The sequence below is a fragment of the Balaenoptera ricei genome, chromosome X, assembly GCF_028023285.1.
Source record: "Balaenoptera ricei isolate mBalRic1 chromosome X, mBalRic1.hap2, whole genome shotgun sequence".
Classification (NCBI taxonomy): Eukaryota; Metazoa; Chordata; class Mammalia; order Artiodactyla; family Balaenopteridae; genus Balaenoptera; species Balaenoptera ricei.
Window position 1 is genome coordinate 37,901,474 of NC_082660.1, and position 25,349 is coordinate 37,926,822.

At 38.5% G+C, this 25,349-nt stretch overlaps 1 long non-coding RNA gene, 1 other non-coding gene and 1 pseudogene across 2 annotated transcripts in view; 1 reads left to right on the plus strand and 2 right to left on the minus strand.

Annotated features, from left to right (window-relative positions):
* The window catches only part of LOC132356944 (uncharacterized), a 170,872-nt gene that overhangs the window by 92,120 nt on the left and 53,403 nt on the right, over window positions 1–25,349 (minus strand). The window lies entirely within an intron of this gene.
* LOC132358074 (U6 spliceosomal RNA) lies at window positions 4,856–4,962 on the plus strand. Its single transcript, XR_009500427.1, has one exon. It is a non-coding gene; the product is annotated as a U6 spliceosomal RNA (small nuclear RNA).
* LOC132357859 (tRNA wybutosine-synthesizing protein 3 homolog) lies at window positions 18,357–19,100 on the minus strand (annotated as a pseudogene).

Here is a 25,349-nt window from a genome sequence, read left to right on the forward strand (position 1 = left end):
TAGCATACACCATATATGCAAAAAGTCCTGGGGGGAAGGTTGCTCTTTGTACTTTTCTGTACTTCTCAGGTTTACTAAAATGAGTAACTAACTTTTGTAATCTTAAAAAGTGCTCTGAAGAATTTTTTTTTAAGTGCAGAGACATTTTGTGGTCTATGTGAGTGGAATGCCAAAAGCAAGAAGGAGGATGGCAGGGGGAAGAAAGGTGAAGGATGAAATTGGAAATGAAAATGGGAACCAGACCAGCAAGGACTTTGGATTCCATATCTGGGTTGCAGTTGGTAGTTGAAGGCTTTTCGACAGGAAAGTGCTCTAATAAGATCTGTATTTCAGAAGGAGAGCTCTGGCTACAGGGGGAAACATAAATTAGATTTTGGAATTAAGAAGCCATTGGTGATGGTATCAGTTGTTTATTGCTACAATAATGCTGTTTAACAAGGAACCACAGAACCTCAGTGATATACAACAGTGTTCATTGCTCACATGTCTGGGGTCAGCCAGAGGCCAGCTAGGCAACCCTGCAGGTCTTGGCAAGGCTCATCCACACGTCTGTGAGTAATTGCCTGTTGGCTGATCTAGACCGGCCTTGGCTTGTTCCGGACTGTCTTTTCATGGATGTTTGTATAGCTAAGAGGCTTGGAAGATAGAGATGGTATCTCCCTCCACAGCAAAGGGCAAGTATGTTTACTTACCATCTATTATAAAAGATTCAAGTTCCCTAACCTTAGAGTTCTTCTCCTGTAACCGCCCATCCACATCAGCCTCATCAGACCTGGGGAGCAAGTCGGCTTGCTGCACCATGAGTAATAAAATCCTTTACCTTTGACCCAGAAGTCACATGTCTCTTGCCAGCATCCCGGAAACTGTGGCAAGTTAATGGGGTAGAATCTCAAGATCCTTCACAGTTTATTTTAAAAATAAAAGTGTTTATTCTTTTTCAGTTTTATTGAGATGTAATTGACATACAGTGTTATATAAGTTTACAGTGTACAGCATAATGACTTGACTTGCATATAGTGTGAAATGATGACCGCAATAAGTTTAATTAACATCTACCACCTTATATAATTACAAAAACAAATTTTCCCTTGTGATGAGAACATTTAAGATCTACTCCCTTAGCAACTTAGAAATATACCGTACAGCAGTGTTAACTATAGTCATCATGCTGTACATTACATCCCTAGTACTTATTTATCTTATAACTGGAAGTTTGTACCTTTTGACCACTTTCATCTAATTCCCCCTGCCCCCACCCATGTCTCTGGCAACCAAAATCTGATCTCTTTTTCTATGAGTTTGGGGGTTTTTTTGCGGGGTTTGTTGCTGTCATTGTTGTTGTTGTTATTGTTTAGATTCTACATATAAGTGATATCATACATTATTTGTCTTTCTCTGACTTACTTCACTTAGCATAATGCCCTCAAGGTCCATCCATGTTGTCACAAATGGCAAGATTTCCTTCTTTTTTATGGCTGAATAGTATCCCCTTGTGTGTGTGTGTGTGTGTGTGTGTGTGTGTGTGTGTGTGTATATACCACATTTGCTTTATTCATTTTAGAACCTTCACAGTTCTTGACATCAGTAGCTTCTGCCTTGCAACCATTGGATCCATGAGGATCTTTCACAGTCATATTCCCAGCACTGGGCACAGGGCTTTTATTTAATTGGCACTTCAGAAATACTTGTCAAATGAATGAATTATTCATTTTTATTTATTCTTTGTTTTTAATAAATAGTCTTGGAAATACCATTTTACTTGACATGGTCATCAATCTCCTGTCATTGTCCTGTACTTCTTAAGACAGTGGTTTCACAGCATTGGGGTACTTGGGTGTATTGTAATTTTTAAAGCATTTTGGGATGGTGCCTGATGCAGGGTTTCCTTACACCCAGCACAGTTATACAAGGGCTCTTACTTTTCTGAAATTCATTTCATTATGAGCTTTGATTTCTTTATGGAAATTTTTCCTATAGACTTTAGAAAAGAAACTCGTAATGCTTCCCTGTACACTTATAGGTTGGATTCCCAACTATTTGTCCAACTGAGTGGGCAAACCCAGAAGGAAAATAGGGGGAAATAAAAATAGGGAATCAATTGACTCAAAAGGGGAGAAATGGATAAAGGTTAGGACAACTTGTCCATTCAACTGTATTGTGCAAGTTTTCTGCAGCTGTCTATTCAGCTGCTGAAGTCTGGGTTAAAGTTCAAAAGGGAAAGCTCTATATGCACATATTTTCCAATTAAAAAAAATGTTCAAGTATTTGCAACTCAAACATTTTCATACATTAAAAATCCAGTGATGAATTTTAATAAAGCATATATGTAAGATAGGAGAGATTCAGCTCAGATTTAAACATCATCAATATTTAAACTGCATTAATTTTAAAACCTCAACCTTGGCACACTTAGCCTGTCTCCTCCTGCTGACTCTGGTGACAATCTCCAGGCTAAACGTGAGTCATAACTTGTGACACTGCAGACAGCATCTGTGCAGTGGGGTGTTTCACTTCTCACTTTGGCTCATGTTTGCTTGGGCTGATTGGAAAGTAGGGACGCAAGAGGAAAGCAAATTTGAGAATAGGGTTCTCCTAATTTCATTCAAAAGGCTCTGGACTAAGAAATATTTAACGATTTTTTTTTTTTTAATGGAACAGATGAGACAGTTTGAGCTTCAATAAGTAGAAGAATGCAATGGAGACTTAATGTCACAGAACTGCACACTTAACCATGGCTAAAATGGTAAATTTTATGTTATGTGTATTTGACCACAATTATTTTTTAATGTAATAGATTAAAACCCATAAAGTATGTTTAAATATTTTAATTTATAGTGATATTTTAAAACTAGCCACTTTGGAGGATATCAGGTGAACAAATTCACCACCTGGAAACTAAATATGAAATTTAAAAATCATCTGAAAAATAAAGGGAAAGAATCAAATGTATATCCTGCTTTTCCTATACAAACTGTACCACTAGGTAACCAAATAGTACATCATGGAAGCATTTCTTTGTAAAGTTATTCCAACCAACTAATAAATGCAAATAAAATGACAGAATTATATTATCACTATTTTGCAACTCTCAAAGAAGTAACTGATTCAGACAATGAGAATCAACAGGTGCTAATATTGCAAAAAGAGACACAATCAGATGCTGTGTATCTCCTGAAGAAAGACCTCAGCACTGCTTATAGTCTTGCAAAAGAAATCCAGCTTAAGTCCGGTCAAACCTCTGAATCCAGGTGACTATTTTCAAGAAAAGCTGGGGACAGGATACATGTTGAAATGCACCGTGAATGTGTCATCAACAAAATTCAAATTGTGGGAAACTCTATAGGTCAGATTGTCCATGTTCTTCAATAGGTAACATATAAGGAAAAGAAAGCGATGAAAAGGGGACCTGTAGATTAAAAGAGGTTTAAAAGATGAATCAATAATTTTTTAACGAGCAAGTCTAGACTAGAGTGTCTAAGGATGCACACTTGTATAATGAAGCCATAAAGAAGTGTGCGGAAAGTATTACTATAAAAATCAGGATCGTGGGCATGGAGTGGCTCACAAAGTACTACTTCTCCACCTGGATGGTAGTTGTGAAGGTGTGACCTTATAATAAGTCACTAATCTATACATTTGTTTTGTGTGCATTTCTGTGTTTTATTTTATAATAAAAATATAACTAAGTGGGACCCAGACTGCCACGTGGATGCGGGCAGCTGGTCAGAAAGAAAGATGACAGGAGAAGTGGTGAGGCCTCAGAGTCTGCCTAAGCACCAAGCGTTTGCCCAGCTACATGTGGGCAGGGGGCTACTGACTTGTATCATGAGTTTGCGTCAAGACAGAGTTTTGAATTCCTGGCAGAAATGAATAGGAAAGGGCTCAGAAGTTGTTTTACGTCAACCGTATTTTAGTTCCTGGAGCAATTCTGTTCTCTGGGCATCATAGCTCAGGCCAGTCAATTGCCAGCAAAAACTTGGACTTACACCTTCAAAACTGTGCTGTTTGAAGGATGTGAGTGAGGAAGTACTAGTTTTAGACACCCCATTTCATTACAGAGAAATGATATAGCATCCATATCAGCAATGCACTTAAAGCTGTCTCCAAGGCTGCAGCTAGCTCTTTTTCTACCAAGAAACGTGGAGAAAGTGAGAAGCTTATGACATAAATGATACCAAAAAGCCCAGATGTAAGTCCCCAAGGGGAAGGTAATATAAAATGTCAGAGTAGGAGAAATAATGCCAAAGAATCTACCAAAGATTATATTTAACAATAGGATACCAATAGACACCTATTAGAATCCTAAAATCCACAAATATGTCAACACCAATTGCTGGCAAGGATGTGGAACAACAGAAACTCTAGCCACTTTGGAAGGCTATTTGGCAATTTCTTATAAAGCTAAACGTAGTCTTACCACACAATATAGCAATTGTGCTTCTAGGTATTTACCCAACTGATTTGAAAGTTATGTCCACATAAAAACCTGCATGCAAATGTTTATAGCAGCTTTATTTATAATCACCAAAAAGTGGGGCAACCAAGAGGTCCTTCGGTGATAAAAAGGAATGTGCTATCAAACCACACAAAAAATATGGATGAATCTTAAATGCATATTGCTAAGTGCAAGTACCCAGTCTGAAAAGGCTACATACGGTATGGTTCCATTTATATGACATTCTGGAGAAGGCAAAACTGTAGAGATAGTAAATAGATCAGCGGTTGCCAGGGGTTTGAGGAAGGGGGAGGGTTGAACAAGAGAAGCACAGGGGATTTTTACGTCAGTGAAACTATTTTGTGTGATACTATACTGGCGGATACATGATGCTATGCATTTGTCAAAACCCATAGAACTGTGCTTGCTTCGGCAGCACATATACTAAAATTGGAACGATACAGAGAAGATTAGCATGGCCCCTGTGCAAGGATGACACGCAAATTCGTGAAGCGTTCCATATTTTTATCTGCATAATATTCCATAACATAAATGCATCAAAATCTGTTTGTTTGGCTATTAATGGATATTTTTTTCAAAAATGTTTTGCTCTTACAAACAAGATTATGATGAATACCTCTGTAAAAATATTTCCCATCTGGGTGAATAAATCTTATGACAAATTCTCAAAAAAAAAAAAACAAAAAAACCCATAGAACTTTATAGCATACAGAGGGAGCTTAATGTGTGCAAATTTCCTTTAAAAGTCATTTAGGAGGTCAAGGGATCCCAAGATGGAATACAGACTGTGACAAAAGGATCTAACTACATTACAAATGTATGAAATAACTTCACTGAAGGGGGTGGGAAAAAAGGTAAGTTCCTAAGTAACTGTGGAAAGGAGTGGATACTATAAGACTAAAAACAAAAGAAACTGTGTATAAGCAGCACATTCTGGTTGATAAAGTGGTTTCCCATGGAGGGTAGAGGTTAACAATTCTAATGCTGCTGTACGTGTGTCCTGGACATGAGCAATTAAGCAAATAGATGGCAGATCATGGAAGCCAGGTTTCTCACCATTAGAGGGGAAGGTTCCAGACAAGCAAGAGGAGAAGGCTAGAATAATCCTTGTGGTACTGGATTAGACTTGGAGACATCAGTATGGAGATATGTTTAGCTTAATATAGATATAGATGAATACATATAGAACTATTTATAGATATGTAGATATACATTGGTTAGTATACACACGTTTCCTTGCTCCATCAGCTGAGAATGCTTAGAAGCAATGATGAACTAGTAACAATGAACACACCTAGTGCCTAGATATTGGTTTCTAATACCATTTTCTAATTAAAAAAAAAAAAAAAAGGCACCCAGGCTCTTTGCAGAAATGGCTGTTTCTAGAGCTGGGGCAGGGAATATACAAAATAAGCCTAGAGCATCTTGTAGTGTCAGAAGGTAAGGTAGTGCTAAACACACACACACACACACACACACACACACACACAAGGGGTATGGCAAAAGGACAAGGAGTCAGGGACTTCCCTGGCGGTCCAGCGGTTAAGACTGCGCTTCCACTGAAGGGGGCACACGTTCGATCCCTGGTCAGGGAACTAAGAACTGAAAGAGCTCCCAGTAGCCAAAGCTAGAACAATTCGAGTAACAAAATAAAGTACTACTGGATTATAACCCATATATTCATGAGTCCATACTCATGATATAAATGATTGAATAGATAAATAGGTAAGTGGGGAAGAAGAGACAAATGTCCCTGTGCAGAAGAATTCCAAGTAATTTATGTAGATACTCCGCCCTTTAGGAGGTAGAGTATATCTCCCTACTCCTTAAGTGTCGGCCATATATAGTAATGTCCTTACAAAGAGAAGAGTATGGAAAGGCAGGGCAGGGCGGGAGGAAGGAGCAGCTTTATGGTAGAGAAATCTGACAAACACTATCTCAGCCTGGTGGTCAACGTCAACATTAATAGTGATGTCATGTTGATAGTTTGTACACTTGATATGATGTAATGAGAACTGCACTTTACCTCTATGGTCTTTCTCCCCCAAACCTGTAACTCCAGTCTAATCATGAGAAAAAACACCAAACACATCACCACTGGAGGACGTGCTACAAAACATCTGACCACAACTCCTCTGAATCCTTGTCTCAGGGTCCGCTTCTAGAAGAGCACAAGCTAAAATAGCCTTCAAGTTCATTTAGTCCAGGAAAAAAAAAAAAGAGGCGAAGTGACATCTCCCAGCCCTCACATTTAATTAGTAGCAGAGCTGGGTCAGTGACTCACACGAAGTAAGTGCTCAAAAAACTATTGGTTGAAGAATTAAGAATGAAGGTGTAGAACCCATGTTTCCTGCCTGCTAGTTTGGTGCTCTTTCCACGGAGCAATTTACCCTTAGTTATTAAAAATTCCACAGCATTTGGGGGCTACGATTTCATAGATGAACACACAGATGGAGATGGTAACTGTCAGCCATTAGGACTGGAACTTATTCCTTATGAAAGGCTGGATGTTTGAAGGGGTCAGGGACCACCTGGGAATGGTAAAGCTGGAAATGGGATAGGAGTTAAGATCAGAAATGAGGGGAAGTGGGTAGGTCACCAGGCTGAGTGGCACAAGCAGAAGCCCAGAGTGGCATCAGTGTATGAGTCACCAAATCCAAGCAAGAGAAGAGGCAGTAGGGTCTGGCAAGAAACAAGGTAGCAGAAAATAGGAGGCATCCAGGATGGCTTTGGACAAAGTGCTATGGAAAGCCCTCCCCTGTGAGGGGACCCTATGGAAGGGTCCTGTTGTCTTAAAGTGGCAGTGTTCAGAGTGTGCTACAAGCAATTCACAAAATTACAGTTACTGAGATTGACAGACTGTGGCACAGATTGCTAGTTGCCTATCCACTGTTCATTCTCCCCTTCTTTGTTATGAACAGAAACCCTATATTATTGGAGGTGGCAATGCGCTTAGCTTTAAAACAGTACTTTTCCAGCTTTCCCTGCAGATATTGATGGCTGATAGGGTGAAAGCAAAAGTCATTGCGTGAGACTTCTGAGAAAGCTTTGTAAAGAAAACTGACTAATGCAAGTGATTTAACCTTTTGCCCTTGCCCTTTCCTCCTGCCTACGGCCTTGAATGTGTATATATAATGGCTGAGTTGCAACAGCCATCATGGACCGTGAAGCAATCTTGATGATGGGAGCCATGCACCAAATATAGGGGAGCAGAAAGAAGGGTCCTGGGTCCTAGATGTGTGTAGAGCTGCCGTATCAGCCCTGGATGCCTACTCCGGAACTCCTTTCATGGGAGAAAAAAAAATAAACCCCTATCATGTTTAAGCCACTGTACCCTGGGTTTCTATTACATGCTGTGGAATCTAATCCTAACTGATACATTGACCAAAGAAGGGAAAATTTAAATTTTACGTATGAATTATCCTAAAGAAAAATGCCAGAAATGTTAGGTTTCCTAAGGTAATGATTAAGCCACTTAAGTCTGAAATCATTGACTGATATATAAGGAAAAGAGGAACTTTAACTCAGCCAATCGTTGCATTTTTTGACAAAGGAAAAGTCCGCGTGAGCAAATTTGTGGTGCTGGGTTATGTGCTGCTGTACATTTGCTGTGCTATGGCTTTGGTGATGGAGCACACAGATCATCCTGAAGAGCTTAGACTTGATGTTGGTTTCTACAATGCTATGATTTATAAGAAATACAGAGATTTGGTCATTCAGATGACCAAAATACATTTCTCACATATATTTGGTCTTCATCCACAGTTCCTAGCTCATAGTTACCCAAACCCTTAGAATTTCCTGAGCAATAAGAACAATAGGAGCATCTTTCATTAAAATATTCATTCTCTTGCCCTCAGTTCTCTTCAGAGACATTAAGGAGCAATGGGTGTCTTGTTATTCACAACAAGCCCCTTTCTACCACAACTGGGTTTATGTTAATGAGGTGACTTTGGAGAGCACCTAAGGATGGGGGCTACTAGGGAAACCAACCAAGAATAGAGGGGGTGGAACTTTCAGTCCCACCACCTGATTTCTGGGCAGGGGAGAGGGGCTGGATGCTGACTCAACTGCCAATAGCCAATGTGTTAATCAATCATGCATATCTAATGAAGCCTCCAAAAAAACCCCAAAAGGAGGGGGTTTGGAGAGCCCGTGCTGGGCCCCAAACTCCACGAGGACAGAAGCTCCCTTGTTCAGGACCTCGCCCTGTGTATTTCTTTATCTGACTGTTGATTCATATCCTTTAATATCCTCTGTAGTAAATCTGTAATCTAGTGAGTAAATAGGTTTCCTGAGTTCTGTAAGCTGTTCTAACAAATTAATCAAACCCAAGGAGGGGGTCATGGGAATATCTGATGAATAGCCAGTTGATCAGAAGTTAATGTTGTATGTGTGTTGATCACACACACACATACACACACATACAATGGAATACTATTTAGCCATAAAAAGAGAATGAAATCCTGCTATTTGCAACAACATGGATGGACCTAGAGGGCATTATACTAAGTGAAATAAATCAGACAGAGAAAGCCAAACACTGTATGATCTCACTTACATGTGGAAGTTAGAAACAACACAACAACAAACCAAGCTCATAAATACAGATAAGAGATTGGTGATTGCCAGAGGTGGGGGGTGGAGGCTGGGGGTGAGAGAAGTGAGTGAAGGGAATCAAAAGGTACAAACTTCCAGCTATAAAATAATTAAATCATGGGGATGTAATGTAAAACATGGTGACTATAGTTAATAATACTGTATAGCATATTTGAAAGTTGCTAAGAGAGCAGATCTTAAAAGTCCTCATCACAAGAAAAAAAATGTTTGTAACTATGTATGGTGACAGATGTTAACGAGACTTATTATGATGGTCATTTCACAATACATACAAATATCAAATCTGTACATCTGAAACATATATAATGTTATTTGTCAATTATACCTCAATTAAAATTTTTTAATTATGTCAAATAATTTAAAATATATAGTGTTGACTGTACATCTCTTGTGGGATATATCCTATAGACAAAAGAAATTTTAGAAAATCTTAAACTTTTAGTGATGATTCTACTATTGCTTTTTTGAAACTATTAGTGTGTATGATATATATATATACATATAAACACATAAATATATACACTCATACACACATATTAGGATAAAGCAGATAAGTAACTATATTAATGTCATTAGGAACTAATATTCTCAGCCTAATAGAAAAGAGATACAAATATAAATTCAGGGAACTGATGTAAAAGCCATGTAACCTTAATTTTGAATTGGAGATGCCAGTATGAATTTGTGAATTTTATTTTTATCTTTCTAAAAAGAACAAACTTCCCAGCTCTGTCCACTGAAAAGGCAATGATCAACTCAGGGGCAATGAGTACTCCTAGTACCCAGACTGGTTTCTCAATGCCTTTACCCAGTAAAAATAACTAGGACTCCCTGGACCAGGATATATACAAGATAAGCTATTAAAACAGAAAACATGGAAGCTATCAAATATTATTGACGTCAAAAGGGCACAGTAATCAATTTTAAGGGGTTCTACTTGCTAAAGATGGAACAATTTGAACATTAAAAAGAACAATGATCCTAAAGTCAGGAATAAGATAAGAAGGTCTGCTCCTAACACTTCCATTCAACATTGTACTGGAGGTTCTATCCAGGACAATTTGGCAAGAAAAAGAAATAAGAGCCATCTAGATGGGAAAGGAAAAAGTAAAAATATCTCTATTTGCACAAGACATGATCTCGTAAATAGAAAATCCTCAGAAATCTCCTAAAAAACTATTAGAACTAATAGTTCAGCAAGATTGCAGGATACAAGATCAATAAACAAAAACCAACTGTACGTCTATACACTACCAATAAACACTCTGAAAATAAACAATTCCATTTATGACAGCATCAAATAATACTTAGGAATAAACTTAACAAAAGAAGTGTAAAACTTATACACTGAAAATTACAAAACATTGTTGAAAGATTAAAGATTTAAATAAATGAAAACTTATCACATGTTTATGGGTAAGGTAGTAATACTTCCCAAAGTGATCTACAGATCCAGTGCAATACCTATCAAAATCCGAGCTTGCTTTTTTGCAATAATTGACAAGCTAATCCTAAAATTCATATGGAAATGCAAGAGACCCACAATAGTCAAAACCTTGAAAAAGAAGAACAAAGTTGGATGACTCACGTTTCCTGATTTCAAAACTTACTACAAAACTGTTATAATCAAGACAGTGTGACACTGGAATAAAGACAGACATATAGATCAAGGCAATAGAAATGAGAATCCAGAAATAAACCCATTCACTAACAGTCGAACAATTTTCAACAAGCATGCCAAGACTATTTAATGGGAAATGAAGAGTCTTTTCAAGAAATGGTGCTGGAGAGACGGGTGCGAGCCGCGGCTATCAGCGTGGACCCCAGAGACGGGCATGAGACGCTAAGGCTGCTGCTGCCGCCACCAAGAAGCCTGTGTGCAAGCACAGGTCACTCTCCAAACCGCCCCTCCCGGGAGCCTGTGCAGCCCACCACTGCCAGGGTCCCGTGATCCACGGACACTTCCCCGGGAGAACGCACGGCGCGCCTCAGGCTGTTGCAACATCATGCCGGCCTCTACCACTGCAGGCTCGCCCCGCATCCGTACCCCTCCCTCCCTGCAGCCTGAGCGAGCCAGAGCCCCCGAATCAGCTGCTCCTTTAACCCCGTCCTGTCTGAGCGAAGAACAGACGCCCTCAGGCGACCTACACGCAGAGGCGGATCCAAATCCAAAGCTGAACCCCGGGAGCTATGCGAACAAAGAAGAGAAAGGGAAATCTCTCGCAGCAGCCTCAGAAGCAGCGGATTAAAGCTCCACAAACAACTTGATGTACCTGCAGCTGTGGAATACCTGAATAGACAACGAATCATCCCAAACTGAGGAGCCGTGTGGATGAAAGGCTCTTGGTGCTCCTGCCAGGCATCAGGGCTGTGCCTCTGAGGTGGGAGAGCCAACTTCAGGACACTGGTCCACAGGATACCTCCCAGCTCCACGTAATGCCAAATGGCGAAAATCTCCCAGAGATCTCCATCTCAACACCAAGACCCAGCTTCACTCAACGACCAGCAAGCTACAGTGCTGGACACCCTATGCCAAACAACTAGCAAGACAGGAACACAGCCCCATCCATTAGCAGAGAGGCTGCCTAAAATCATAATAAGGCCACAGACACCCCAAAACACACCACCAGATGTGGACCTGCCCACCAGAAACACAAGATCCAGCCTCATCCACCAGAACACAGGCACTAGTCCCCTCCACCAGGAAGCCTACACAACCCACTGAACCAACCTTAGCCACTGGGGACAGACACCATAAACAACAGGAACTACGAACCTGCAGCCTGCGAAAAGGAGACCCCGAACACAGTAAGATAAGCAAAATGAGAAGACAGAAAAACACACAGCAGATGAAGGACCAAGGTAAAAACCCACCAGATCTAACAAATGAAGAGGAAATCGGCAGTCTACCTGAAAAAGAATTCAGAATAATGATAGTAAAGACGATCCAAAATCTTGGAAATAGAATAGACAAAATGCAAGAAACATTTAACAAGGACCTAGAAGAATGAAAGAGGAAACAAGCAATGATGAACAACACAATAAATGAAATTAAAAATACTCTAGAAGGGATCAATAGCAGAATAACTGAGGTGGAAGAACGGATACGTGACCTGGAAGATAAAATAGTGGAAATAACTACTGCAGAGCAGAATAAAGAAAAAAGAATGAAAAGAACTGAGGACAGTCTCAGAGACCTCTGGGACAACATTAAACGCACCAACATTCGAATTATAGGGGTCCCAGAAGAAGAGGAGAAAAAAAAAGGGACTGAGAAAATATTTGAAGAGATTACAGTTTAAAACTTCCCTAATATGGGAAAGGAAATAGTTAAGTCCAGGAAGCACAGAGAGTCCCATACAGGATAAATCCAAGGAGAAACAAGCCAAGACACATATTAATCAAACTATCAAAAATTAAATGCAAACAAAAAATATTAAAAGCAGCAAGGGAAAAACAACAAATAACACATAAGGGAATCCCCATAAGGTTAACAGTTGATCTTTCAGCAGAAACTCTGCAAGCCAGAAGGGAGTGGCAGGACATATTTAAAGTGATGAAGGAGAAAAACCTACAACCAAGATTACTCTACCCAGCAAGGATCTCATTCAGATTTGATGGAGGAATTAAAACCTTTACAAACAAGCAAAAGCTGAGAGAGTTCAGCACCACCAAAACAGCTTTACAACAAATGGTAAAGGAACTTCTCTAGGCAAGAAACACAAGAGAAGGAAAACACCTACAATAACAAACCCAAAACATTTAAGAAAATGGGAATAGGAACATACATATCAATAATTACCTTAAATGTAAATGGATTAAATGCTCCCACCAAAAGACACACACTGGCTGAATGGATACAAAAAGAAGACCCGTATATATGCTGTCTACAAGAGACCCACATCAGACCTAGGGACACATACAGACTGAAAGTGAGGGGATGGAAAAAGATATTCCATGCAAATGGAAATCAAAAGAAAGCTGGAGTAGCAATTCTCATATCAGACAAAATAGACTTTAAAATAAAGACTATTACAAGAGACAAAGAAGGACACTATATAATGATCAAGGGATTGATCCAAGAAGAAGATATAACAATTGTAAATATTTATGCACCCAACATAGGAGCACCTCAATACATAAAGCAAATACTAACAGCCATAAAAGGGGAAATCGACAGTAACACAATCATACTAGGGGACTTTAACACCCCACTTTCACCAATGCACAGATCATCCAAAATGAAAATAAATAAGGAAATACAAGCTTTAAATGATACATTAAACAAGATGGACTTAATTGATATTTCTAGGACATTCCACCCAAAAACAACAGAATACACATTTTTCTCAAGTGCTCATGGAACATTCTCCAGGATAGATCATATCTTGGGTCACAAATCAAGCCTTGGTAAATTTATGAAAATTGAAATCGTATCAAGTATCTTTTCCGACCACAACACTATGAGACTAGATAGCAATTACAGGAAAAGATCTGTAAAAAATACAAACATATGGAGGCTAAACAATACACTACTTAATAACGAAGTGATCACTGAAGAAATCAAAGGGGAAATCAAAAAATACCTAGAAACAAATGACAATGGAGACAGGACGACCCAAAACCTATGGGATGCAGCAAAAGCAGTTCTAAGAGGGAAGTTTATAGCAATACAATCCTACCTTAAGAAACAGGAAACATCTCAAATGAACAACCTAACCTTGCACCTAAAGCAATTAGAGAAAGAAGAACAAAAATACCCCAAAGTTAGCAGGAGGAAAGAAAACATAAAGATCAGATCAGAAATAAATGAAAAAGAAATGAAGGAAACAATAGCAAAGATCAATAAAACTAAAAGCTGTTTCTTTGAGAAGATAAACAAAATTGATAACCCATTAGCCAGACTCATCAAGAAAAAAAGGGACAAGATTCAAATCAATAGAATTAGAAATGAAAAAGAAGTAACAACTGACACTGCAGAAATACAAAAGATCATGAGAGATTACTACAAGCAACTCTATGCCAATAAAATGGACAACCTGGAAGAAATGGACAAATTCTTAGAAATGCACAACCTGCCGAGACTGAACCAGGAAGAAATAGAAAATATGAACAGACCAATCACAAGCACTGAAATTGAAAGTGATTAAAAATCTTCCAACAAACGAAAGCCCAGGACCACATGGCTTCACAGGCGAATTCTATCAAACATTTAGAGAAGAGCTAACACCTATCCTTCTCAAACTCTTCCAAAATATTGCGGAGGGAGGAACACTCCCCACCTCATTCTACGAGGCCACCATCACCCTGATACCAAAACTAGACAAAGACGTCACAAAGAAAGAAAACTACAGACCAATATCACTGATGAACGTAGATGCAAAAATCCTCAACAAAATACTAGCAAACAGAATCCAACAGCATATTAAAAGGATCATACACCATGATCAAGTGGGGTTTATTCCAGTAATGCAAGGATTCTTCAGTATACGCAAATCAATCAACGTGATACACCGTATTAACAAATTGAAGGAGAAAAACCATATGATCATCTCAACAGATGCAGAGAAAGCTTTCGACAAAATTCAACACCCATTTATGATAAAAGCCCTGCAGAAGGTAGGCATAGAGGGAACTTTCCTCAACACAATAAAGGCCATATATGACAAACCCACAGCCAACATCGTCCTCAATGGTGAAAAACTGAAACCATTTCCACTAAGATCAGGAACAAGACAAGGTTGCCCACTCTCACCACTATTATTCAACATAGTTTTGGAAGTTTTAGCCACAGCAATCAGAGAAGAAAAAGAAATAAAAGGAATCCAAATCAGAAAAGAAGAAGTAAAGCTGTCACTGTTTGCAGATGACATGTTACTATACATAGAGAATCCTAAAGATGCTACTAGAAAACTACTAGAGCTAATCAATGAATTTGGTAAAGTAGCAGGATACAAAACTAATGCACAGAAATCTCTTGCGTTCCTATACACTAATGATGAAAAATCTGAAAGTGAAATTAAGAAAACACTCCCATTTACCACTGCAACAAAAAGAATAAAATATCTAGGAATAAACCTACCTAAGGAGACAAAAGACCTGTATGCAGAAAATTATAAGACACTGATGAAAGAAATTAAAGATGATACAAATAGATGGAGAGATATACCATGTTCTTGGATTGGAAGAATCAACATTGTGAAAATGACTCTACTACCCAAAGCAATCTACAGATTCAATGCAATCCCTATCAAACTACCACTGGCATTTTTCACAGAACTAGAACAAGAAATTTCACAATTTGTATGGAAACACAAAAGACCCCGAATAGCCAAAGCAATCTTGAGAACGAAAAATGGAGCTGGAGGAATCAGGCGCCCTGACTTCAGACTATACTACAAAGCTACAGTAATCAAGACAGTATGGTACTGGCACAAAAACAGAAATATAGATCAATGGAACAGGATAGAAAGCCCAGAGATAAACCCACACACATATGGTCACCTTATCTTTGATAAAGTAGGCAAGAATATACAGTGGAGAAAAGTCAGCCTCTTCAATAAGTGATGCTGGGAAAACTGGACAGGTATATGTAAAAGTATGAAATTAGAACACTCCCTAACACCATACACAAAAATAAACTTAAAATGGATTAAAGACCTAAATGTAAGGCCAGACACTATCAAACTCTTAGAGGAAAACATAGGCAGAACACTCTATAACATAAATCACAGCAAGATCCTTTTTGACCCAGCTCCTAGAGAAATGGAAATAAAAACAAAAATAAACAAATGGGATGTAATGAAACTTAAAAGGTTTTGCACAGCAAAGGAAACCATAAACAAGACAAAAAGACAACGCTCAGAATGGGAGAAAATATTTGCAAATGAAGCAATTGACAAAGGATTAATCTCCAAGATTTACAAGCATCTCATGCAGCTCAATAACAAAAAAACAAACAACCCAATCCAAAAGTGGGCAGAAGACCTAAATAGACATTTCTCCAAAGAAGATGTACAGATTGCCAACAAACACATGAAAAGATGTTCAACATCACTAATCATTAGAGAAATGCAAATCAAAACTACATTGAGGTATCACCTCACACTGGTCAGAATGGCCATCATCAAAAAATCGAGAAACAATAAATGCTGGAGAGGGTGTGGAGAAAAGGGAACACTCTTGCACTGTTGGTGGGAATGTAAATTGATACAGCCACTATGGAGAACAGTGTGGAGGTCCCTTAAAAAACTAAAAATAGAACTACCATATGACCCAGCAATCCCACTGCTGGGCATATACCCTGAGAGAAACATAATTCCAAAAGAGACATGTACCACAGTGTTCATTGCAGCTCTATTTACAATAGGCAGGACATGGAAGCAACCTAAGTGTCCATCATTGGATGAATGGATAAAGAAGATGTGGTACATATGTACAATGGAATATTAGTCATCCATAAAAAGAAACGAAATTGAGTTATTTGTAGTGAGGTGGATGGACCTAGAGTCTGTCATACAGAGTGAAGTAAGTCAGAAAGAGAAAAACAAATACTGTATGCTGACACATATATATGGAATCTAAGAAAAAAAAATGGTCATGAAGAACCTAGGGGCAAGACGGGAATAAAGACACAGACCTACTAGAGAATGGACTTGAGGATATGGGGAGGGAGAAGGGTAAGCTGTGACAAAGTGAGAGACTGGCATGGACATATATACACTACCAAACGTAAAATAGATAGCTAGTGGGAAGCAACCGCATAGCACAGGGATATCAGCTCGGTGCTTTGTGACCACCTAGAGGGGTGGGATGGGGAGGGTGGGAGGGAGGGAGATGCAAGAGGGAAGAGATATGGGAACATATGTATATGTATAACTGATTCACTTTGTTATAAAGCAGAAACTAACACATCATTGTAAAGCAATTATACTCCAATAAAGATGTTAAAAAAAAAAAGAAATGGTGCTGGCCTCAGTGTTCATAGCAGTACTATTTACAATAGCAAAGACATGGAAGCAACCTAAATGTCCATTGACAGAAGAATGGATAAAGAAGATGTGGTACATATATACAATGGAATATTACTCAGCCACAAAAAAGAATGAAATAATGCCATTTGCAGCAACATGGATGGACCTAGAGGTTATCATACTAAGTGAAGTAAGTCAAAGACAAATACCATATGAAATCACCTATATGTGGAATGTTAAAAAATGATACTAATGAACTTATTTACAAAACAGAAATAGACTCACAGACATAGAAAACAAACTTATGGTTACCAACGGGGAAAGGGCAGAGGGATAAATTTTGAATTTGGGATTAACAGGTATATAAAATAGATAAACAGCAGGGAACTGTACTCAATATCTGGAAACAACAGGGAACTACATTCAATATCTTATAATAACCTATAATGGAAAAGAATCTGAAAAGAATATATATATCTGAATCACTTTGCTGTGCACCTGAAACACTGTACATCAACTATACTTCAGTAGAATTTTTTTAAATTTTTAAAAAAAGAAGTGATGCTGGGACATCTAGATATCCACTTGCAAAAGGATGAAGTTGGACACTTACCTCACAACATACACAAAAAATTTATTCAAAATGGATTAAAGACCTAAATGTAAGAGTTTAATCTATAAAACTCTTAGAAGAAAATATAGGAGTAAATCTTCATGACCTAGGGTTAGGCAATGGATTCTTAGATACAACACCAAAAGCACAAGCAACAACAGAAGAGATAAATTAAACTATACCAAAACTAAAATCTTTTGTGCTGCAAACAATACTGTCAAGAAAGTGAGAAGACAAAGGACAGAAGGAAATTTTGCAAATATATCCTTAAGAAGGGACTTATATCCAGAATATGTTTTTTTAAAAAAAACTCTTAAAACTCAATAATAAAAAGATAACCCAAACTAAAAATGAGCAGAGGATCTTTTTTTTTGGCATTAAAAATCATAAGTTTATTTTTTCAATGACTATGTGACTAAAAAAGATGGTATTTAAGAGCAAATATTATATACAGGTATTTTTAAAAGCTAAGGGTTTCTCTAAAATATAGAAAAAAATTAAATCTTGCTTTTCTGACAGGCTGATACACTCAACAGACTAAAATACTCTTATATAGAGCAACTTTATAAAATCTATTAGAAACATTATTCTACCAAGACACTTTGGAACCAAATCTCAGCAATCTTCAGGGAAGACAGTAACCCTGATTCCTGGATCATCATGATCATCATTTTCAAGTTATTTATCATTTTCTTCAGTAATACATTTGCCATGTGCTTCTTCTGGGTTTCTTTTTTTCTTATGAGTATATGATGAGTTATTTTTCTCTTTGATTTTCTCTTTGGGATGTGAGGTAGTAGAAATAGTTTCTTTTTACAAAGCATGTTATAGGCGGTTGTAAAACCTTTCAATTCTCTTCTTGCTTTCCTACATTTTTTGATTTGCTTATCTTTAACAGGAAGTCGATATATTCCCCTGTCACCATCAGTTTTCCTTTATGGCTTAATGGAACTTCTAAGCCATGTGTGCTCCAGACAGCCAACATAGTCTTTCCTCTCTTTCCCTCTATTATGCCAGAGTTCCTGAAAGCAGAATCTATTGCCACTGAATGCTATAAATTCAAGTACAATCACAAAATTTTACCAGAATCTGTGCATCCTGCAACTGTTGACACTGCACATGAAGAACAAGTGGTTCAAATTTCAAAATGGCACCACCATTCGCTTCCTTTAGGGCTACAATCACGTCATCTTTCACGCACAGTTTGTGTGTAACCAGTAGCCAGCAACGATTTTGTTTCTGAACCTCAAAACCATTTATACCCCCGTCTAGGAGAAGGATGCAGCCAGCGCAGGAACTGGTGGTGAAAAACTGTTCTCGCCCAGTCAAGGGCTGCACAAGCTCTACCACATCCTCGTCCACACTGCCTTTCCGGCTGAGGCCCACTTTGCTCAGACACTTGCACCTTCCATCTCTTGAATGCTGCACTACTATCCATGCAAGGAGGGAGTTAGGGTCTGCACTTTCACATTAGCCTCGCCTTTCCCTGGGGGCAGCCATATTGAAGCCAGTGGTAGCCAGAAATGTCCAAACTCTAGAGGATCTGAGTAGACATTTCTCAAAAGAAGATGTACATGCCAATAAAAATGTGAAAAGATACTTCAAAACTGGGATGGGGGAAGAACATGAAAAGATGCTCAATATCATTAGTCATTAGAAAAATGCAAATCAAACCACAATGAGATACCACTTTCCACCCAATAGGCTAGCTATAATCAAAAATACACATGATAATAAGTGTTGTGACGATGTGGAGAAATTGAGACCCTTATACATTGTTGGTGGGAATGTAAAATGGTGCAGCTGCTTTGGAAAACAATTTGGTAGTTGCTCAAAATGTTAAACATATAGTTACCATATGATCCAGCAATTCCACTCCTAGGTATATACCCAAGAGAAATGAAAACATAAGTCTGCACAAAAACTTGTATGTGAATGTTCATTGCAACATTATTCATAATAGCCAAAAAGTGAAAATAACCTTGTATTTGTTTCCTAAGGCTGCAGTAACAAATCACCACAAACTGGGTGGCTAAAAACAACAGAAATTTATTCTCTCACAGTTCTGGAAGCCATAAGTCTGAAATCAAAGTGCTGGTAGGGCTGTGCTCCCTCTGAAGTTTCTAGGGCAGAATCCTTCCTTGCCTCTTTCAGTTTTTGGTGTCTCCAGTGGTTCCTTGGCTTATTGTGACCCCATCAATCCAATCTCTGCCTTGATCTTTACATGTCTCCTCCTTCTCTCTCTCTCTCCTCTATGTGTCTCTTATAAGGATATTTGTCACTGGATTTAGGGCCCACTAGGATGATCTCATCTTGAGATCCCTAACTTAATTACATCTGCAAAGAACCTTTTTCCAAATAAGGTCATGTTCACAGGTTTCAGGGGTTAAGAGATGGACATATCTTTTTGGAGGCCACCATTCAACCCTCTACAAACCCAAAGGTCCATCAACTGATGATGAGTAAACAAATATGGTTCATCCATACAATGGAATATATTTTGGTGATAAAATGTACTGACACATGCTACAGCATGGATTAACCTTGAAAACATTATACTCAGGGAAAGAAGCCAAAGGCCACATGTGGTGCAATTCCATTTAAACAAAATGTCGCGAATAGGCAAATCAATAGAAACAGAAAGTAGATCGGTGGTTGCACAGGGTTGTTGGAGCCTTAGACAGGCTGGGGAGCAACTGCTAATGGGTATAGGGTTTCTTTTTGGCAGAATGAAAATGTTCTAAAATTATATTATGGTAATGATTGCACAACTCTGTGAATATGCTAAAAACCATTGAATTGTGCATTTTAAATGGGTGAATTGTATGGTATGTGAATTATAATCTCAATGAAACGGTTAAAAGTGAGGAATTAAAAAATGAATGTAATGAATTGAAATACATGACATATGCTAAAAATCCATAGGCTCGTAATGATTTTTTTAAAAAGCTCTTTGGTCATCTTTAGACAATATTGGTGAATAAAGGTAAGGAATCAAGCACTTATTCTGCCTTTCTTATATGAACTGTACTTCAGGGTATCCAAACAGTTGATAAAAGAAAGTTCTTTATTACAGAAAAATTCCCACTAATAAAGGCAGAAGAAATGACAATTAGAATCTCACAAATTTGTAAGCCCTAATGAAATAATGGATCAAGGCAATGTTTTCCATCAGGTGAAAGGCTGATGGAAACTTTAAAAGAGGGACTAACATCACCAGAATCTGATGATTAATCTTAGCATCACTAAAAATGGGACAGCCAGACGTTACAGGCCTCCTGATATGGTGCAAAAGGAAGTACACAGTACTACTTACAAAATATTTTTTTTTAATTGAAGTATAGTTGATTTACAATGTTGTGTGTTTCAGGTGTACAGCAAAGTGATTCACATACATTTTTTTTCCAGATTCGTTTTCCTTATAGGTTATTACAAAATATTGAGTGTAGTTTCCTGTGCTGTACAGTAGGCCCTTTTTGGTTACCTATTTTATACATAGTAGTGTGCATATGCTAATCCCAAACTCCTAATTTATCCCTCCCTCACCCTTTCCCCTTTGGTAACCATAAGCTTGTTTCCTATGTCTGTGGGTCTATTCCTGTTTTGTATATAAGTTCATTTATTAGAACATTCTCTAACACCATACAAAAAAATAAACTCAAAATGGATTAAAGACCTAAATATAAGACTGGATACTATGAAGTATTCTTGCCAGTAAAATCAAACCTGAATTTGATCAAGCCTGTAAATCTAACTGCCACTTTATAGGAAACACAGGGTTTAAAGGAACATATTAAATGACACTGGAGACATGGATACAATCAGCCAAATACTGACTGTGGGAAATTTGCCAGGGCAGATGTGTCCATTTTTTTCTGCAAACAAATAGCGAGAATATAAGAGGAAGGAGTAACCTATCAAAAAGACTTGAGATATATTAACCACATGCAGTGAGGGACCTTGTCTGGTTCCTCGTTTGAAGAAAACAACTATTAAAACAAATAACTATGAGATAATGTGGAAGATTTTGAACACTGACTGGATATAAATGATATTTTTAAACTGTCAATATTTTTTAGTTGTGATAAGGGTTATGCTTGGGGAAAAAGTTTTTATCTTTTAGAGATACATACTTAAATATTTACAGATGAGAAGACATAATGTCTGGGACTTGCTTTAAGATAATCTCATGGTGGGGTGAAAAAAGTAGTTGGGAATGTAGATGAAACAATATTGGTCATCTGTTCGTAATCGTTGAAACCACGTGATGGGTACATGGTGGTCCTACTAGTATAGGACCATACACTGTCCTACTAGTATATATGTTTGGAAATGTTCCAGAGTAAAAAGGGGTGTTTTAAGTGTTCTTTGGAACATTGAGTTGAGGCTTGAGTATGTTTTTTCCATATAAATCCATATGTTTTTTGCCTAGTAAAGTTTATGGGAATTCCTTTTTGCCTAATCTGACGAAAGCAGATCATTTGGACGGCAGAGGCATGCTTTGAAATTGCATCTGCTGTTTATTTTTTTTTTTAATTGAAGTATAGTTGATTTACAATGTTGTGTTGTGTTTCTGGTATACAGCAAAGTGATTCGGTTGTATATATATATGTGTGTGTGTGTGTGTGTGTGTGTGTGTGTACACATATTCATTTTCGTATTCTTTTCCATTATGGTTTATTGCAAGCCTGGGTTTGAGTTCTGGCACCAGTATTCACTAACTTTGTCAGATACTTAACATTTCTGAAGCTCAAAGCTCAATTTCTTCACTGGTCAAGCAGGCATCACAATAATAGCTCTCACCTGGGGCTGTCTGGGGGATTAAATAAGATAGAGAATACAAAGCACTCAGCACTTGGCACAGTGCCTGGCCGTGCTCCATAAATATTAGGGGCAGCTAATGCTTAATTGTTTCAGTTATCTATTGTGGGTTCACTTGGCTCAGCTGGGAGCTTCTTCTACTCTGTCTGCTGTCAGCTGGGACTACAGTCATCTGGTGGTTGAACTGGGCTGGAACAACCAAGACGGCTCACACAGATGGCCGGCAGTTGATGTCAACCATTGGCTGAGAGCTCAGCTAGGGCTGTTGTCCACAACATCTACGCATGGCCTCTGCATGTCACTTGGGCTTCTCACTTAATGGTGGGGGAAGTGCCCAAGAGCAAAGTGGAAGCTGCCAGTTCTCAGGGCCTGCAACTGGCACAGGGTCACTTCTGCCACATTCTGTTGGTTAAAGAGTGGCAAGCCCTGTTCAGACACAATGGTAGGGGAAATAAACTCTCTTAATGCGGACGGGGCAAAGAATGTGTAGCCCTCTTTAATCCACCACCAAGTGTACCTGTTTCCTCAGTACTTGGTCCATAGATAAAAATATAGATTCCAAGAATCACACCAAAAAAAGTACTCATATATGTCTCTAGAAGGTAATTAGACCACACTGGCTGATGTTTTTCTTGCTTCTCAGCAGACTAAGCCAGGGCCTGGGAAATTGGAGGGGCTAGGCAGCCGCTAGGCCCTCACCCCTGAGAGGAGAAACCAGGGCAGGACCAAGTCTTCACTGCAGAAACACCCTGGCATGAGTCAGTGGTTCTCAAAAATAATTTATGAGACCAAATTAGGTCATCTATTTTTAATTTTTATGGTTATTAATTTGACAAATTGTAATTCAATACTGTTCTCCCAGGCAATAATTCTGAAGACTTGAGGAAATATTAGCATTCCCTTCCAAGGTATTCTTTCCTTAATTCTTTAGTTCCAAGGCATAACAGCTTTCCACATGTTTCTTCTCTTACCCTTTGATCAACAATTGCTGACTCTCATGTATTCTCTGATATTAGCTAAAACACTGTCCAGGAGAGGTGTGTGTTTGTTTTCATTTACTGCACATTATACAAACACAAAGTCTGGGTAAGAAATATTTCCTAGAGCTAAAAAATGCAAAGTTAGTGGCAAGCTTGGGCAATGTGAATTTTACCTAAAGAGTTTTGCTTCTAATTGGAACATTTACAGTAAACAAATGATTGATAAAGACACTCAGTCGCCTCTATAAACAAGGAAGCGGGGAAGCCAGCCATGCTGAACATTGTGTTTATTTTCCACTGGAAGAGGATGTAAGCTGCTAATCACAAGCATGCCACCGTTTAATTTCTATACAAGACCCCTTCCTGGCTTTCTATAAAGCAAAAAACTGATGGCAGTTTTGCTCACTAAATTTCTTTGTGCAGAATTGTTAAATGCTATTAATTTTAGCATAGCTTATCAAAAAACAAATGACCAAACAAACAAACCAAAAAGCCTTAAAAAAAAAAAAAAACGCTTAGGTGCTTCTAAGCTTGGATTCATTTTGCTGTTGAAAAGATCTCAGCTGACAGCTGTGATATAAATGCATGGAGAAGGAAATAAATACTGGCTCTTTGACCATGACCTGGAAGTTATGTCAGAAGAGTCTGGCATTTTATCAATTGGCCACAAAGCAAATGTGGGAGGGAGGGGATGGAGAGGATGGAATGGCCACATATTTCTGGCCCTATCTGAAGTTCTGAGCACATCAGAGCATACAGCTAGAGGCTCAGAATCATTGTGATGATACACAAGTGGGTGAAATCATTTCCTTAGAAATGAACTGTCCTTGTCTAAGCTAAGACCCTTGCTGACATATTTGAGAAGATTTCTGACTTGAGACTCTTTCTGACTTATTTAAGACTCTTTCTGACTTATTTAAGCCCTTCCTGACTTGTTTCAGACTCTGTCTGATGAATTAGATACCCTTCCTGATTTGTATGGGACCCTTCCTGATTTGTATGGGACCCTTCCTAACTTGTTCAAGACTCTTCCTGACATGTTTGAGACCATCCCTAACTTGTTTCAGACCTGTCTTTCCATGTCAGAGCTTTCTGACATATTTGAGATAGTTCCTGACTTGATTGAGATACCTCCTGATGGACTTGAGACCCATCCTGATGTATTTCAGACTAGCCCTGAGGACTTTGACATGCTTCCTGATACATTTGAGACAATCCCCAACATATTTAAGACTCTTCCTGTCTGTCTGAGATCCTTCCCAACATATCTAAAACTTTGACAACTTGGAGACCCATGCTGATTTGTTTGAGACTCTTCCAGACTTGTTCGAGAACTTTCCTGGTGTGTTTAAGACCATTCCTGATGTGTTGAGACTCTTCCTCTCTGTTTTAGACTCACATGTTTAAAACTCTTCTGGACTATTTTAGATGCTTCCTAACTCGTTTGAGATGATACCTGCCATGTTGGAGACCCCACCTGACATATTTCAGACCCTCCTGACGTGTTTGAGACCCTTCGTGACTTGTTTGACAGCCTTTGTCACTATGTGAGAAACTTCTTGACATGCTTGAGACTCTTCCTAAGATGTTTGAGCCCCTGCCTGATTTGAGAAAATTCCTCATGTATTTCATCCTCTTCCGGACATGTTTCAGATCCTTCGCTACTTGTTGGAGACTTCCTGACATTTTAGAGAATTAGGTTGATTATTTGAAACTCTCTCTTTCTGTTTGTGACCCTTCCAAAAATATTTGAGACACTTATTGACTTGTTGAGACTCTTCCTGACTGAGACCCTTCCTGAGGTAATGAAAACGCTTCCTGAGATCTTCCTGCCATGTTTGAGACTCTTCCTGGCTTGTTTGAGAACATTCATGACACATTTGAGA